This window comes from Ranitomeya imitator, chromosome 5 (genome assembly GCF_032444005.1).
Source record: "Ranitomeya imitator isolate aRanImi1 chromosome 5, aRanImi1.pri, whole genome shotgun sequence".
In the NCBI taxonomy this organism is placed as follows: domain Eukaryota; kingdom Metazoa; phylum Chordata; class Amphibia; order Anura; family Dendrobatidae; genus Ranitomeya; species Ranitomeya imitator.
The window spans coordinates 183,997,594-184,017,043 of NC_091286.1; the positions used below are offsets into that span (position 1 = coordinate 183,997,594).

Below are 19,450 nucleotides of genomic sequence, written 5' to 3' on the forward strand. Positions count from 1 at the left end.
TGTATTTATTATTGCGTTTTTCCTGCCACATGTACATTGTGTAGAGGATTGGGCACCATGCATCCTCAGTCTCATGCAATGCGGTGGGGGGCACAGGACCCTCACTAAGTTCTCCATGTGCAGCTCTGTGCACAGCAGACTACTCCCCTCCAGTTTGCTGACTGCTATGAGAAGGCAGGAGGGGGGTTGTAATTGCTATGTGGTTGATTAGAAGCAATAGTGCTGAATAGAGGGCAGGGGGATTAGTATGCTGAATCCTGTTGTAAGAACAAACCTGTGTGCAGCAAAGAAGAGGCTTCTTCATCCTGGAGGCATCAGTCTGCTCTGGTCTGCAGGTGGCTATGGGGAGTGGGCAGAGTCAAACTGTCTGAAGATTGCAGTAGCCGCAACAGTGAGCGCACTATAAGGCTACTTTCACACTAGTGTCGGATTCGGCCCGTCGCATTGCGTCAGGCCGAGATTCCGACGCTAGCGTTTGTTGTGCCGCACAATGGGTGCAGTGGATGCATTTCTCCGGCGCATCCGCTGCCCCATTGTGAGGTGCGGGGAGGTGGGGGCGGAGTTCCGGCCGTGCATGCGCGGACGGAAAAAGCGGTCCGTCGGCTGCAAAAAAAGTTACATTTAACGTTTTTTGCTCCCAGCGGTCCGCCACAACACGGCGTAACCGTCGCAAGATGGTTGCGACGTGTGTCAATACGTCGCAATGCGTCGGTAATGTAACTCTATGGGGCAAAAACACAACCTGCAAACAACTTTGCAAGATGCGTTTTTTCCCCTAAATGATGCATTGCGACATATTAAAAAAAATGCCAGTGTGAAAGTAGCCTTAGCAGAGTTGTGATTGCAGCAGCAGCCAGAGCAGAGTTGTGAGTGCAGCAGCAGAAGGAGCAGAGTTGTGAGTGCAGCAGCAGATGGAGCAGAGTTGTGAGTGCACCCGGAGCAGTGTGGCGCTCCTAGCTTTTGTGTAGCTGCTCTCCTGCGTGGAGCACAGGCACATGTGGGATGGGTCACTTCTATGTGTTGTGCTTCGGGTGCAGGAGAGGAGTGAGGAAAGGCCACGCTGCTGTGTCAGGCTGCCCTCTGGAGGTTCAGAGCATCAGTCTTTTGATTCAGGGCTTAGGCCCTGAATGTAACTGACGAGTGACGTCTCTGCCCTGGAGCCGGTGAGCAGAATCAAAGTGAGAGACCTGGACTGGGTGAGACACGCTGCCACATATATCACCCAGTCTGGACCCCTCCTCTTTACTTCTGCTCACTGGGCCCCATACACCAGTAAGGGTAGTAATGCCGTGATGGCGGCCCTGTACCCACATATGGGGTTTCTGCTTACTCAAAAGAAATTGCACATCAAATTTTGGGGTCAATTTTTCCTGTTACCTTGTGAAAATAAAAAAAACTGGGACTAAAAGAAGAAAAGAGAAATTGCACAACAAATTGTATGGTGCAATTTCTCCTGTTACCTTTATGAAAATGCAAAATTTTCGTGCTAAAAAACCTTTATCTGGGAAAAATGTGTTTTTTTTTTATTTTATTTTCAGGGCTCAGTATTATAAATGTCTATGAAGTACTTGGGGGTTCAAGGTACTCACCTCACATCTAGATAAGTTTCCTGAGGGGTCTAGCTTCCAAAATGGTATCATTTGTGAGGCGTTTCCACTGTTTAGGCACATCAGGGGCATTCTAAACATGATATGGCGTTCACTAATTATTCCATTTTGTTGCTTTCAAAAAGTCAAATGGCGCTCCTTCCCTTCCGAGCCCTGTGATGCTCCCAAACTGGTTTTCCCCTACTTATGGGGTATCGGCATGCTCAGGAAAAATTGCACAACAAATTTTGGGATCTATTTTTTTTTGTTACCCTTGTGAAAATGAAAAAATGCGTCTAAAGTTAAATTTTTGTGAAAAAAGTGAAATGTTCCTATTTTCCATATTCCAAAACTTCCTGTGAAGCACCTGAAGGGTTAATAAACTTCTTGAATGTGGTTTTGAGTACCTTGAGGGGTGCAGTTTTTAAAATGGTGTCACTTTTGGGTATTTTCTGTCATATAGACCCCGCAAAGTAATTTCAAATGTGATATGGTCCATAAAAAATGGTTTTGTAAATTTTGGTTAAAAAATTAGATATCACTGGTCGATTTGTAACCCTTAAACTTCAAAACAAACAAAAATTATGCTTCAAAAATTGTGCTGATGTAAAGTAAATGTGTGGGAAATGTTATTTATTAACTATTTTGTGTGATATATCTCTCTGATTTAAGGTCATAAAAATTTAGTATTTGAAAATTGCCAAATTTCGCGAAATTTCCCTTTTTTTCACAAGGATCTGCAAGTCATATATAAAGAAATGTTACTACTATCATGAAGTACAATATGTCATCACAAAAAAACAGTCTCAGAATCATTGGGATGTATTGAAGCGTTCTAGAGTATTACCTCTTGAAATGACAATGGTCAGAATTGTAAAATTTGGCCTGGTCGTGAAGGTGCAAATGACCTTTGGGGGGGGGGGGGGGGTAAAGCCGTTATATGCACTGTTCCCTCTAATTTGTGTTATTTGGAAATGGGGGCATTAAAAACTTCTATCCTCTGCATATATATACAGCTCCGGCAAAAATTAAGAGACCACTGCAAAATCTTCAGTTTATCTGATTTTTCTCTTTATAGGTATATTTTTGAGGGTTCCCTGGAAAATGCCCCACAGGAAAATTCCCCACACGGAAAATTCCCCACACGGAAAATTCCCCACATGGAAAATTCCCTACACGGAAAATTCCCCACACAGAAAATTGCCAATTACAGCATCACAAAACTTTCAGATCTATGATATGACACCTCATACACACACGGCTCCTATCCATACATCTCGTACACACATGGCACCACTCCGTACACCTCATACACACACGGCTCCTCTCTATACATCTCGTACACACGACACTACTCTGTACACCTTGTACACACACCGCTCCGCTCCATACACATTGGCGCACACACAGCTCCGCTCTGTATACCTTGCACACACACGGCTCCGCTACGTACACCTCATACACATACGGCTCCTCTCCATACACCTCGTACACACACTGCTCCGCTCTGTACACATTGCACACGCTGCTCCGCTCCGTATACCTTGTGCACGCATGGCTTTGCTCCGCACACCTCGTACACAAGTGGCTCTGCTCTGTACACCTCATACACACGTGGCTCCGCTCCGTACACACACGACTCTGCTCCATACACCTTTCACACTCTGCTCTGATCCGCACACCTCTTACACACATGGCTCCGCTCCGTACACCTTTCACATGCTGCTCCGCTCCGTACACCTCGTACACACGCGGCTGTGCTCCGTACGCCTCGTAGACATGGCTCTGTACACCTCTTACACACAACTCCGCTCCGTACACGTCTTACACACACGACTCCACTCCGTACACCTTGTACACCCCATGGCTGCGCTCTGTACACCTCATGCACACGGCTCCGTACACCTCTTACACACACAGCTCCGCTCCGTACACGTCTTACACACACGACTCCGCTCCATACACCTCGTACACCCACGGCTGCGCTCTGTACACCTCATGCACACGGCTCCGTACACCTCTTACACACACGGCTCCGCTCCATACACATCTTACACCCACGGCTGCGCTCTGTACACCTCATGCACATGGCTCCGTACACCTCTTACACACACGGCTCCGCTCCGTACACGTCTTACACACACGACTCCGCTCCATACACCTCGTACACCCATGGCTGCGCTCTGTACACCTCATGCACACGGCTCCGTACACATCTTACACACACGGCTCCGCTCCGTACACATCTTACACACACGACTCCACTCTAAACACCTTTCACACGCTGCTCCGATCCATACATCTCGTACACACACACGGCTCTGCCACATCCACACTGTAAACACCTCCTGGCCTCACACATACACTTAACCTCCTCTGGCGCCATGGCAACCAGCAGAGTCCTGTACACGGAGGTCCCCCCGATCTATCATGTGATCCCTGACTCCTCCCATCCTGTGACCTCATCACAGGTCTTGTTCGCACAGAGCAGCCATTACGTGGTGTGCTGCTCTGCGGGTGCAGCCTCGGGGAGCTCTCAGCTGACCGGGTGATATCACATACCTCCCCAACCAGTACGGGACAATTAATGTCCCGCCCGGGATCGCGGGGCTGACTGTCAAAATCAGGACAGTCCTGCTGGATCCGGGACGGTTGGGAGGTATGCTAGTGTATGTGTCCCCGTTCTGACCCCAATACATAATTAAAAACAATAACATTCTACTCACCTTTCCTCTGCTCCCACGTCGCCCAGTGTCTTTTGTAGCCACCGCACAGCCCAGCAGCTGACATCGGAGTGTGCGCCATTTCATGCACTGCTCCCTGTGGCTGCACCTCTGATGTCAGCTCACAGCCAACACGCTGGCAGCATGTATCACAGTGCTGGAACCCCATGGGTCTCTGCAACATGATGCATGCCATCTGGATCTGCATCTTCAGTGAAGACGCAGATCCAGCAGAAGCAGGCACCTGTACCCCCTGTAATAATTATATATTGTTCTCCTGCTCTGCAGAGTATCTCACCTATAATTCTATATTATTCTCCTGATCTGCAGAGCATCTCACCTATAATTCTATATTATTCTCCTGCCCTGTAGAGCATCTCACATATACCTACATACTATCCCTCTGTCCTGCAGAGCATTTAGCCTATGGCTCTATGCTATTCTCTGTTCTGCAGAGCATCTCACTTATAACTCTCTGCTGTTTTCTTGTGGGTATTCATGTCTGTGGGCACTTTTCACATATCATGTGAACACCTTGCACCTGAAATATCATAGAGCTGAAACTTTGTGATGATGCAATTGGCAATTTTCCGTGTGGGGAATTTTCCGGTGGGCATTTTTCCTGTGGGCATTTTTCATGTGGGCAATTTTCCTGTGGGCAATTTTCCTGTGGGCATTTTTCTGGTCTCCATTTTTGAGTAAAATGTAAATTGTTCTTTTATTCTATAACTTCTGACATGTCTCCGAAGTTCCAAGCAATAAATTTTGTATTTATTTTCTGAAAATGATAAATGGTCAAAATAACAAAAAAAATGCGTTGCTTGCAGACCTCAAATAATGCAAAAAAAACCCAAGTTCATAATCATTTAGAAACAACAATACTAATGTTTTAACTCAGGAAGAGTTCAGAAATCAATTTTTTTTGGAATAACCATGATGGTTAATCACAGCTTTTATTTGTTTCTGATTGTTCATAGGTTGCCTTCCCTTTATATACTTTCCCCACCCCACTCTATCTATAACTGCTACCTGAGGAAGATGGAGCTATTCCGTTGAAACCTGTTGTGGAAACTAATAAATTAAGATTTTATATCAACCTTCCGTCTCGCATGCACTCCTATGACCATTTTTTGTCCCTTCTTGTTTGATCCTCTTGTGAGGCATCCAGCTGGAGCTGCAGCGCATCTTCCGCTTTAACCACCCCTAACACCAGCTTGGCACTCCTGTGAAGCCGTTTGTCATTTTCTTTTTCTCTGAGTTAAAACATTAGTATTCTTGTTTCTAAATGATTATGAACTTGTTTTTTTTTACATTATTTGAGGTCTTCAAGCAATGCATTCTTTTGTTATTTTGAACATTTCTCATTTTCAGAAAATAAATACAAAATTATTGCTTGGAACTTTGGAGACATGTTGTTAGAAGTTTATAGAATAAAAGAACAATTTACATTTTACTCAAATCAGTAGGGGTATGGCTATATGATACATTTTCAGCATTGCTGAAGCTCCGTCCATTCAGGGCATGGCAATGTCCACATTATTGTGGAACAATTATGCAGCAAGTGGCTAACGCGGTATGAAGAGTTTTTGCTACAGTCTGGCCATACCCTAATTAGGCTTATTGGCCTCAAAATTGCTTTGTTTTTGTTTTTTGCTTTCAAAATTGCAACACTGACTGGACATGAGAAAAAAATAATAAAGGGGTTGTATGTATGTTAAAATGGTAAGGATAAAATCAAGTTATTTTGCCATTCAGTGAGGAAATGTAAAAGTTTATGTTTCAGAATATGGAAACACAAACCAATTTGTGATTTGCATTCTGTAAGTTCATAATCATATTGTCTTACAGAGTGCTACAAAAAAACAAAAACAATGAAGGAATATTTTCCACTTTTTTTTCTACTTTTCGACACTGTAAATTAAATGGTGCCATTAAAAAAATACGTTTCTCCAGAAAAAAAAACATACTACAGAATAGCCCTTGTTTGATTCTTGAAGGTATAAAACAAATGTTGTAGCATCACATATGGGTATTGTGATGTGTAAAAATGGCCCAGTATATTCTGAAGCCTTACAAGTTTTCTACTGTTTCAACGTCTGCCATTAATTTTTGCAAGTACTATTACGTTTTCAATCAATTAAGTCCATGAAACTTAGAATTGTACAGACAGCCTTTGTTTGGGGTACACAGACATACATCGAGCTTATTTTCTATACATGAACTGTGTACCTGAGCATATGGCCTTTAAAAGCAATTGTTCTCAAAATTACAACTTACTGTATTTTTGCATTAATGGTCTATAGTGTTCTCATTGTGGAGTTGGTGAAAATGCATGTAATGATATAGTGTGGCATTGCTGGTTTTCAAAAAGCCGCAGCCATCCACGCAGGTTCCTTGTTGGCACTTTATTGTCACTACTTAGCAAAAAAAAAGTTAAAAGATATGTAGGCTTTTGTAACCATGTCTTTATTTAATGATCCAAAACTTCTAAAGTAAAATGAAGACATTGTCTCGATATATGCAGTGGGGAAAATAATTGTTTGATACACTGCCGATTTTGCAAGTTTTCCTCCTACAAAGAATGGAGAGGCTTGTAATTTTTATCGTAGGTACACTTCAATTGTGAGAGACAAAATTTTTACAAAATCCAGAAAATCACATTGTACAGTATTATAGGCACTACACAGTCCTCCATACAGTACTATGGGCACCACACAGTGCTCCATACAGTATTATGGGCTTCACATTACATAGTAACATAGTAACATAGTTAGTAAGGCCGAAAAAAGACATTTGTCCATCCAGTTCAGCCTATATTCCATCATAATAAATATCCAGATCTACGTCCTTCTACAGAACCTAATAATTGTATGATACAATATTGTTCTGCTCCAGGAAGACATCCAGGCCTCTCTTGAACCCCTCGACTGAGTTCGCCATCACCACCTCCTCAGGCAAGCAATTCCAGATTCTCACTGCCCTAACAGTAAAGAATCCTCTTCTATGTTGGTGGAAAAACCTTCTCTCCTCCAGACGCAAAGAATGCCCCCTTGTGCCCGTCACCTTCCTTGGTATAAACAGATCCTCAGCGAGATATTTGTATTGTCCCCTTATATACTTATACATGGTTATTAGATCGCCCCTCAGTCGTCTTTTTTCTAGACTAAATAATCCTAATTTCGCTAATCTATCTGGGTATTGTAGTTCTCCCATCCCCTTTATTAATTTTGTTGCCCTCCTTTGTACTCTCTCTAGTTCCATTATATCCTTCCTGAGCACCGGTGCCCAAAACTGGACACAGTACTCCATGTGCGGTCTAACTAGGGATTTGTACAGAGGCAGTATAATGCTCTCATCATGTGTATCCAGACCTCTTTTAATGCACCCCATGATCCTGTTTGCCTTGGCAGCTGCTGCCTGGCACTGGCTGCTCCAGGTAAGTTTATCATTAACTAGGATCCCCAAGTCCTTCTCCCTGTCAGATTTACCCAGTGGTTTCCCGTTCAGTGTGTAATGGTGATATTGATTCCCTCTTCCCATGTGTATAACCTTACATTTATCATTGTTAAACCTCATCTGCCACCTTTCAGCCCAAGTTTCCAACTTATCCAGATCCATCTGTAGCAGAATACTATCTTCTCTTGTATTAACTGCTTTACATAGTTTTGTATCATCTGCAAATATCGATATTTTACTGTGTAAACCTTCTACCAGATCATTAATGAATATGTTGAAGAGAACAGGTCCCAATACTGACCCCTGCGGTACCCCACTGGTCACAGCTACCCAGTTAGAGACTATACCATTTATAACCACCCTCTGCTTTCTATCACTAAGCCAGTTACTAACCCATTTACACACATTTTCCCCCAGACCAAGCATTCTCATTTTGTGTACCAACCTCTTGTGCGGCACGGTATCAAACGCTTTGGAAAAATCGAGATATACCACGTCCAATGACTCACCGTGGTCCAGCCTATAGCTTACCTCTTCATAAAAACTGATTAGATTGGTTTGACAGGAGCGATTTCTCATAAACCCATGCTGATATGGAGTTAAACATTGTGATCCATATAGTAGTATGTGAACCACATAGTCCTCCATGCAGTATTATGGGCACCACGTAGTCCTCCAAACAGTATGATAAGCACCACATAGTCCTCCATACAGTATGATGGGCCCAGATCGCGCTCCATACAGTAGTATGGGTACCACATTGTCCTCCATATAGTAATATGGGCACCACAAAGTCCTCCATTCAGTGTTATGGGCACCACCTCTATACAGTATACTGGGAACCATATAGTGCTCCATACAGATTACTGGGCCCCATATATTGCTGCATACAGTGTAATGAGCCCACATAGTGCTCCATACAGTATAATGGGACCATATATTGCTCCATACAGTATGATGGGCCCCATATATTGCTGCATACAGTATAATGGGACCACATAGTGCTCCATACAGTATAATGGGCCCTGTTGTGAATTCTGTGGCTGAGTTCACTTCTGTGGTCACAAGTGGTATTGCAGTCTCTGGGCTTCCTCCCTCAGGTGTTTTGGTGAGCTCGTTGGCTGCCTTGCTATTTAGCTCCACCTGAGTCTGTCTTCCTTGCTCCTTGTCAATGTTCCAGTGTTGGATCTGAGCTACTGCATCTTTCCTTGGGCCTGCTGCTCTGCTAGATAAGTGCTTCTAGTTTGTTTTCTGTTTTTTCTGTCCAGCTTGCTATTAACTTTTGCTGGAAGCTCTGAGAAGCAAAGGGGTGCACCGCCGTGCTGTTAGTTCGGCACGGTGGGTCTTTTTGCCCCTTTGCGTGATTTTCGTTTTAGGGTTTTTGTAGACTGCATAGTTCTCTTTGCTATTCTCGCTCTGTCTAGAATATCGGGCCTCACTTTGCTGAATCTATTTCATTCCTACATTTGTCTTTTCATCTTGCTAACAGTCATTATATGTGGGGGGCTGCCTATTCCTTTGGGGTATTTCTCTGAGGTAAGTCAGGCTTGTATTTCTATCTTCAGGCTAGTCAGCTCCTCAGGCAGTGCCGAGTTGCATAGGTAGTGATAGGCGCAATCCACTGCTGCTTATAGTTGTGTGAGGATAGATCAGGTACTGCAGTCTACAGAGATTCCACGTCTCAGAGCTCGTCCTATTGTTTTTGGTTATTGCCAGATCTCTGTATGTGCGCTGATTACTGCACGCTATGTTGCCTGATTGCCAGCCATAACAGTACAAGGAGCCTCACCAATGATTCCCAATAGAGGAAAAAAGAAATCCTGACATCATTTTTTTTTCTTAGCTCTGTCTTCAGTCTTTTTTTTCCCCTAGACATTAGAGTGCTTCAGGACACAGCTGTGGACATGGATATTCAGGCTCTGTGCTCCTCAATGGATAATCTCGTTGTAAATGTACAAAAGATTCAAGATACTATTGATCAGAAATCGATGCTAGAACCAAGAATTCCAATTCCCGATTTGTTTTTTGGTGACAGAACTAAGTTCCTGAGCTTCAGAAATAATTGTAACCTATTTTTGGCCTTGAAACCTCATTCTTCTGGTAATCCTATTCAACAGGTTTTGATTATTATTTCTTTTTTGCGCGGCGACCCACAGGACTGGGCGTTTTCTCTTGCACCAGGAGATTCTGCATTGAGTAATGTTGATGCATTTTTCCAGGCGCTGGGATTGCTTTACGATGAGCCTAATTCAGTGGATCAGGCTGAGAAAAATCTGCTGGCTTTATGCCAGGGTCAGGATGATGTAGAAGTATATTGTCAGAAATTTAGGAAGTGGTCAGTACTCACTCTGTGGAATGAATCTGCACTAGCGGCTTTGTTCAGAAAGGGTCTCTCTGAAGCTCTTAAGGATGTTATGGTGGGATTTCCTATGCCTGCTGGTTTGAATGAGTCTATGTCCTTGGCCATTCAGATCGGTCGTCGCTTGCGCGAGCGTAAATCTGTGCACCATCTGGCGGTATTGTCTGAGAGTAAACCTGAGCCTATGCAGTGCGACAGGACTATGACTAAAGTAGAACGGCAAGAACACAGACGTCTGAACAGACTGTGTTTCTATTGTGGTGATTCTACTCATGCTATTTCTAATTGTCCTAAACGCACTAGGCGGTTCGATAGCTCTGCCGTTATTGGTACTGTACAGTCCAAATTCCTTTTGTCCATTACCTTAATGTGCTCTTTGTCATCGTATTCTGTCATGGCGTTTGTGGATTCAGGCGCTGCCCTGAATCTGATGGATTTGGATTATGCTAAACGTTGTGGATTTTTCTTGGAGCCTTTGCGGTGTCCTATTCCGTTGAGAGGAATTGATGCTACACCTTTGGCCAAGAATAAGCCTCAGTACTGGGCCCAGCTGACCATGTGCATGGCTCCTGCACATCAGGAAGTTATTCGCTTTCTGGTACTGCATAATTTGCATGATGTGGTCGTGTTGGGGTTGCCATGGCTACAAACCCATAATCCAGTATTGGATTGGAACTCTATGTCGGTAACCAGCTGGGGTTGTCATGGAGTACATGTTGATGTTCCATTTTTGTCTATTTCGTCATCCATTCCTTCTGACATCCCAGAGTTCTTGTCGGACTTTCAGGATGTATTTGAAGAGTCCAAGTCTGATGCCCTACCTCCGCATAGGAATTGTGATTGTGCTATCGATTTGATTCCTGGTAGTAAATTCCCTAAGGGTCGTTTATTTAATTTGTCCGTACCTGAACACACCGCTATGCGCAGTTATGTGAAGGAGTCCCTGGAGAAGGGACATATTCGCCCATCGTCGTCACCATTGGGAGCAGGGTTCTTTTTTGTAGCCAAGAAGGATGGTTCGCTAAGACCGTGTATTGATTACCGCCTTCTTAATAAGATCACTGTTAAGTTTCAGTATCCCTTGCCATTGATTTCTGACTTGTTTGCTCGGATTAAGGGGGCTAGTTGGTTTACTAAGATTGATCTTCGTGGTGCGTATAATCTGGTGAGAATCAGGCAGGGAGATGAATGGAAAACGGCATTTAATACGCCCGAGGGTCATTTTGAGTACCTGGTGATGCCGTTCGGACTTGCCAATGCTCCATCTGTTTTTCAGTCTTTTATGCATGACATTTTCCGTGAGTATCTGGATAAATTCTTGATTGTTTACTTGGATGACATTTTGATCTTCTCAGATGATTGGGAGTCTCATGTGAAGCAAGTCAGAATGGTTTTCCAGGTACTGCGTGCTAATTCCTTGTTCGTGAAGGGATCAAAGTGTCTCTTCGGTGTGCAGAAAGTGTCATTTTTGGGGTTCATCTTTTCCCCTTCTACTATCGAGATGGATCCGGTTAAGGTTCAGGCCATCCAGGATTGGACTCAGCCGACATCTCTAAAAAGTCTGCAGAAATTCCTAGGCTTTGCTAATTTTTATCGTCGCTTCATCTGTAATTTTTCTAGCATTGCCAGACCATTGACCGATTTGACCAAGAAGGGTGCTGATTTGGTTGATTGGTCTTCTGCTGCCGTGGAAGCTTTTCAGGAGTTGAAGCGTCGTTTTTGCTGTGCCCCTGTGTTGTGTCAACCTGATGTTTCTCTTCCGTTCCAGGTCGAGGTTGATGCTTCTGAGATTGGTGCAGGGGCGGTTTTGTCACAGAGAGGTTCTGGTTGCTCAGTGTTCAAACCATGTGCTTTCTTTTCCAGGAAATTTTCTGCTGCTGAGCGTAATTATGATGTGGGCAACCGAGAGTTGCTGGCCATGAAGTGGGCATTCGAGGAGTGGCGTCATTGGCTTGAGGGTGCTAAGCATCGCGTGGTGGTTTTGACTGATCATAAGAACCTTACTTATCTTGAGTCTGCCAAGCGCTTGAATCCTAGACAGGCCCATTGGTCGTTATTTTTTGCTCGTTTTGATTTTGTGATTTCATACCTTCCGGGCTCTAAAAATGTGAAGGCGGATGCTCTGTCTAGGAGTTTTGTGCCCGACTCTCCGGGGTTATCTGAGCCGGCGAGTATCCTCAAGGAAGGAGTCATTGTGTCTGCCATCTCCCCTGATTTGCGGAGAGTGTTGCAGAAATTTCAGGCTAATAAACCTGATCGTTGTCCGGCCGAGAAACTGTTCGTCCCTGATAGGTGGACTAGTAAAGTTATCTCTGAACTTCATTGTTCGGTGCTGGCCGGTCATCCAGGAATCTTTGGTACCAGGGAGTTGGTTGCTAGATCCTTCTGGTGGCCGTCTCTGTCACGGGATGTGCGTGCTTTTGTGCAGTCCTGTGGAATTTGTGCTAGGGCTAAGCCCTGCTGTTCACGTGCCAGTGGGTTGCTTTTGCCCTTGCCGGTCCCGAAGAGGCCTTGGACACATATTTCGATGGATTTCATTTCTGACCTTCCCGTTTCTCAAAAAATGTCGGTCATTTGGGTGGTCTGTGATCGCTTTTCTAAAATGGTCCATCTGGTGCCCTTGGTTAAATTGCCTTCCTCCTCTGATTTGGTGCCTTTGTTCTTCCAGCATGTGGTTCGTTTACATGGCATTCCTGAGAATATTGTTTCTGACAGAGGTTCCCAGTTTGTCTCGAGGTTCTGGCGAGCCTTTTGTGGTAGGATGGGCATTGACCTATCTTTCTCCTCGGCCTTCCATCCTCAGACTAATGGCCAGACCGAACGAACCAATCAGACCTTGGAAACATATCTGAGATGTTTTGTTTCTGCAGACCAGGATGACTGGGTGTCATTTTTGCCGTTGGCTGAGTTCGCCCTTAATAATCGGGCCAGCTCGGCTACCTTGGTCTCTCCATTTTTCTGCAATTCTGGGTTCCATCCTCGTTTCTCTTCAGGACAGGTTGAGTCTTCGGACTGTCCTGGTGTGGATTCTGTGGTGGACAGGTTGCAGCAGATCTGGACTCAGGTAGTGGACAATTTGACCTTGTCCCAGGAGAAGGCTCAGCTTTTCGCTAATCGCAGACGCCGTGTGGGACCCCGACTTCGTGTTGGGGATCTGGTTTGGTTATCTTCTCGTCATATTCCTATGAAGGTTTCCTCTCCTAAATTTAAACCTCGTTTTATTGGTCCGTATAGGATTTCTGAGATTCTCAATCCGGTGTCTTTTCGTCTGACCCTCCCAGACTCCTTTTCCATACATAATGTATTCCATAGGTCGTTGTTGAGGAGATACGTGGCACCTATGGTTCCATCTGTGGAGCCTCCTGCCCCTGTTTTGGTGGAGGGGGAATTGGAGTATATTGTGGAGAAGATTTTGGATTCTCGTGTCTCTAGACGGAAACTCCAGTATCTGGTCAAATGGAAGGGTTATGCTCAGGAAGATAATTCCTGGGTTTTTGCCTCTGATGTCCATGCCCCAGATCTTGTTCGTGCCTTTCATTTGGCTCATCCTGGTCGGCCTGGGGGTTCTGGTGAGGGTTCGGTGACCCCTCCTCAAGGGGGGGGGGTACTGTTGTGAATTCTGTGGCTGAGTTCACTTCTGTGGTCACAAGTGGTATTGCAGTCTCTGGGCTTCCTCCCTCAGGTGTTTTGGTGAGCTCGTTGGCTGCCTTGCTATTTAGCTCCACCTGAGTCTGTCTTCCTTGCTCCTTGTCAATGTTCCAGTGTTGGATCTGAGCTACTGCATCTTTCCTTGGGCCTGCTGCTCTGCTAGATAAGTGCTTCTAGTTTGTTTTCTGTTTTTTCTGTCCAGCTTGCTATTAACTTTTGCTGGAAGCTCTGAGAAGCAAAGGGGTGCACCGCCGTGCTGTTAGTTCGGCACGGTGGGTCTTTTTGCCCCTTTGCGTGATTTTCGTTTTAGGGTTTTTTGTAGACTGCATAGTTCTCTTTGCTATTCTCGCTCTGTCTAGAATATCGAGCCTCACTTTGCTGAATCTATTTCATTCCTACGTTTGTCTTTTCATCTTGCTAACAGTCATTATATGTGGGGGGCTGCCTATTCCTTTGGGGTATTTCTCTGAGGTAAGTCAGGCTTGTATTTCTATCTTCAGGCTAGTCAGCTCCTCAGGCAGTGCCGAGTTGCATAGGTAGTGATAGGCGCAATCCACTGCTGCTTATAGTTGTGTGAGGATAGATCAGGTACTGCAGTCTACAGAGATTCCACGTCTCAGAGCTCGTCCTATTGTTTTTGGTTATTGCCAGATCTCTGTATGTGCGCTGATTACTGCACGCTGTGTTGCCTGATTGCCAGCCATAACAGGGCCCCATACAGGTGTGTGAAAATGTGTTTGCCCCTTCCTGATCTCCTATTCTGTTGCATGTTTGTCACACTTACATGTTTCAGATCACCAAATAAATTAAAATATTAGACCACTATAACACAAGTTAATAGAAAATGCAATTTTTAAATGAAGGTCTTTATTATTAAGGTAATATGAAATCCAAACCTAAAGGCCCATTTTTTAAAAACGTGATTGCCCCCTATATTTAATATCTGATTGGGCCACTCTTAGGAGCAACAACTGCAATCAAGCATTTGCGATAACTGGTAATGAGTTTTTTGCACTGTCCTGGAGGAATTTTTGTCCCACTTATCTTTGCAGAATTGTTGTAATTCAGCAACATTGGAGGGTTTACGAGCATTAATTGCCTCTTAATCTTGTTTTTCTTAAGCCCTTCAGTGGTGGACTTGCTCCATACAGTATAATGGGCCCCATATAAAGATTGATACAGTATAACAGCCCCATATATTGCTCCATACAGTATATAATGGACCCATAGATCTCTTCATACAGTTTATGATGGCCCCATATAGTTCTCCATACACTATAATAAACCCATATATTGTTCCATACAGTATAATAGGCTCCATATAATGCTCCATACAGGATAAAATGGCCCCATATATTACTCCATACAGTATATAATGGCCCAAAATAATGATCTATACAGTTCAATGACCCCATATATTGCTACATACAATATATAATGGCCCAAAATAATGCTTTGTACAGTAAAATATCCCCATATATTGCTCAATACAGTATATAATGGCCTCATATATTGCTTCATACAGTATAAAAGCCACATATATTCCACCAAAAGGTGTTACGGGCCCGTATAATTCTCCATAAAGTATAATAGTCCCCATATATTGCTCCATACAGTATAATGGGCCCAATATAATACTCCATACAGTATAATGGGCTCCATATATTGCTCCATACAGTGTAATGGGCCCCATATATTGCTCCGTACAGTATAATGGGCCCCATATAATGCTCCATGCATAAAAAATACATAATCAAATACTCACCTCTAGATGTTCCCCATTGCTCTTGTCTCCTCAGCTTTTTCTAGCTCTGCACTGCTTAGCAAAGAGGGTACTCTGCCCTCGGATGTCACAGAGAGTTTAAAGATGCTGAGGAGACCTGAGTACCTTGGAATGTGAAGAAGTGAGTATTTGACGAGGGGCACCGGGCTACACCGACTATCAGGCCCCCAGTGTTCCGGTATTCCTGACAGCGAGTGACCCCCTCCCATTCGTCCAGGGCCCCTGCACTTGTTCCGGTGTTGGGCTCTCCATGCATGTGTTGTGACTGTGACACAGCCACGACACAACCAGCTACAGAGCCGATCAGCCGGCGCGCTCCATGTATCCTGGTTCCCTCTGCAGCTTATTCAGTAAGCGCTATAGCTTGCTGAATAAGCAAGGACCCGATCAAATTTGCTCATCTCTGGTAGCAAGTTCAAACAGGTACAATAATATAGGTAATGAGTGCAGAGTAGAAGGGCTTCTTAAAGAAAAACTAACAGGTCTGTGAGAGCCAGAATTCATGCTGGTTGGTAGGTGATCAATAAAATGCAATTTAATTATTTAAAAATCATACAATGTGATTTTCTGTTTTTTATTTTTCGATTCTATCTCTCACAATTGAATTGTATACGATAAAAATTACAGACCTTTGTAGGTGGGAAAACTTGCAAAAACGGCAGTGTATCAAATACTTATCTTCCCCACTCTATAAAAAAAATAACTCAATCATACCGATTTATAATTATCAGTTATATGTTTCTCCATACATGCGAACCTAAAATATCCCCAGCCTGTAGTCTGATCCAGCAGTCATAACTTACAGTCTGTTCACATATAGCAGATTTGCTATGAAATTTTTGATGAAATTTTTGATGAGATTTTTGTAACAAAAAGTGGATGGGATTTCACATTGTCCACAGTTCATAGCATTTACATTTTGTGGCAGACATGTTGTAGGTTGCTTGCTTGTATTGTGTTCAACAGGAAAGTGATAATTCACACATCCCATTTGTTGCAGGATTTTTCACAAGTCCTGGGAAAAAAAACCTTTTTCTCAAAGTTTAAAAGAAAAAATACTATGCTTGTGTTCCCTGGTGCTTCAATGTCTCCCTTGCCTCGTTCCCTGTCAGTCTCTATATAGCCTGGTTGTCTGTAATATTGTCTTAGATTTGGCAAGAGACTTTCCAACATACCAAGGAAGGTTTGCATAATGTTTTTTTTATTTGTTATGATCCACTGTTTTTGTTGGGAAAATAGAAAGATCTGATGTGGATTTCCATGGGGATTGATGAGGATTTGGTAGAACAGTGTCCACGGCAAATCTGCAATGTATGTATGTACCCTTGCACACATCCATCCGCCATCCCTTTCATTTTTTAACGCAGAGAAATTAGAGGAACAATAGTGAGTTATACATCTGTGCTGGATCTGACTATACACAGGGTTTGTTTGTACTCAGTAACCATGGATCCATATAGGTTTGCATAGAAGCTGTACGTACACAACATTAAGGTTTAACCAAGACATTATTTTCTTTAGCAATATTTTTTTATTGATTTTAAACATAGAAAAGCCATATAATTACAACGAATGCTGAATAGCCACAATGGAGTACATGGTTTTGCATCAACAACGTACAATGAGAATAACAACATCTCATCATGTGCTGCTTTAACAATGTAGAGTAAGATAGCCCATAATGAGTGGTGAGTGAGAATATACTATGGAAAGATAGAAGGGAAAGTCGGAAGAAGAGGGAAGGGCACTGGTGTAGCTTCATAAGATCCATGCTTCAGTAATGAGTTGTGGATGGGCTTAGCTGATCCATTACAACCAAATTTTGGAGAATTTTTCATGGGTGTCTGTAAGAATACTGCTTAGTTTTTCATTAATTAAAAATCCATCCAATCCGGATTTCACTTCATGAAATAGAACATTTCCAATGAGTTACTGCCATACTTTAGTAATCATTTGCTTAACAGCTAAAATGAATAGGAAAGGATTTTGAATTAGAAGGGTGTAAATTTTGTTATATTACAATGTATGGGTGCTTACCATTGGGTTTTATGGATATCAAAATAGAAGAGAGAAAAATATTAGACTATACACTCTAGACCAGAGCTGGATAAGTCTAGGACATGACCACCAGGTATATAACATGACTCTTGTAGGCCCCTCCTCGAAAGCAGAGGGGGAGAAGCCTGGTGATTCAGGTTGGTACAATGTACCATATCATTTGTACTGACTTTATGATCATGGTACTATTTGACAAGAACTGATATGGGATCTGGCCCAGTGCCATTCTGCATCTTCCTTATTCGCTCCCATTTAGCAAAATAGTTATCAAAAATATGAGAGGTATTATTTATAAGAGACGAATCGTTAACCAAAACATTTTGAGATGTGTAGTTTTCCTTTATACTTTTGCTTCCTTTTGGATCCACTGATGACGTAGGCTGTAGCATTACCAGACCATTTCTGATAGATTTATTTCCACACTCAGAGCGATCTAAATTGCAGACATTTGACTGGACTGTAAAAGACCGCTCAATACACAGCGGCTTCATTGCGGATTGTGTCCAGTAAGTAGAGAAAGCAAACAGCAATAGAAAGTAGGAACTAGTTGGAGGGAATAGTACATTCACTGCTCTTTTTAATATGCTAAGATTATTTAATATCCCTTTCATTAAGAAAACCGGTTGGACCTAATGCATTTTTCATTCAGCCCATATTGGAATGAGTTTCCAATTCTGTCATTATCTTGTAGCAGAAAAAAGCACATGCATACACATAAATTATTGAAATTAAACTCCTTCATAATCCCCTGTTAATTAATATTTAATAATTAAAGTAGCAGCTTCTTTCTTATCCCAACAAAATATATGGTAAATATAAAAAATGATAAAGTATAAAACCTTAAAATGGTGCGTTTACCTTAGGTTATTAGTCATACTGTAATGACAGGTTGAAAATTAACCTAATGCGAAACCATTATTTTTATTTACCATAATAAATCAATAGTACACATGAAAATAAGAAGCTTGTAGTATATCAGAGAAATCTGCTTCTTTCCCCTCCTGGATGGATCATTCACTCTCAATTTATGGAAGAAATCTGTGTTCAGGGAAGACAGATTTTCCAGTTACTGAGATAGATGGCAGTTATAGCTCAAAAGATTCTACGGAGTGAGAAACTAGCGGCAGAGACAGATAGACATTCTCCACTACAAGTTTTCCTGAAATGTTAGTTACTGTTCTCTGTAAAAAAAAAAAAATATGAGAAGCAGCAGCGGTCATCTTCTATCTCAGTAATAGGAAAGTCTATATTCATTGGAGACAGATTTTACCTGGGAATTTAAGAATTCATGAGAATGAAAGCTCAGTCCTGGAGGAGAAAAAAAGCTGAGATCTCTAATATGATATATTACAATGTTTTTTTATTGTCACCTGTACTATTGATTTATAAAAATAAAACTATTAAGCTCCCCCTAAGCTCCCCATACATATTAATGGTTAGTTGGCAGATCTTAACAATATCTGTAGGACTGGATGACCACCTACTATGAAGAGTGGCTTCAACGCTCCCACTAGCAGATGATGTACAGAAAATAAAATGGGGCTGTTTAAATTTTAGGTACCTGGTGTTAGGGGTAGCGGAACGCACCAAATAATAAAGAGATTGATACGAAGTGCGTTTGCAGCCCGGGGTCCACCGTGCCGAGATGGTACCTGCTGCTATGTAATGGCGGATGGACACTTATCTCACACGTGGGTTAGACTTCACCCCGTGTGAAATGGTAATGAGCTCTGTTGCTTCACAGAGTCACACAATACGCTGCACCCTGTTAGCAGTCACAAGGTGCAGCTACAAGACACTAGTCTAGACATTAAGAATCACCCCCACTAATCTGGTG

At 42.9% G+C, this 19,450-nt stretch overlaps 1 protein-coding gene across 5 annotated transcripts in view; it reads left to right on the plus strand.

Moving 5' to 3' along the window:
* The window catches only part of TFB1M (transcription factor B1, mitochondrial), a 396,419-nt gene that overhangs the window by 92,003 nt on the left and 284,966 nt on the right, over positions 1 to 19,450 (plus strand). The window lies entirely within an intron of this gene.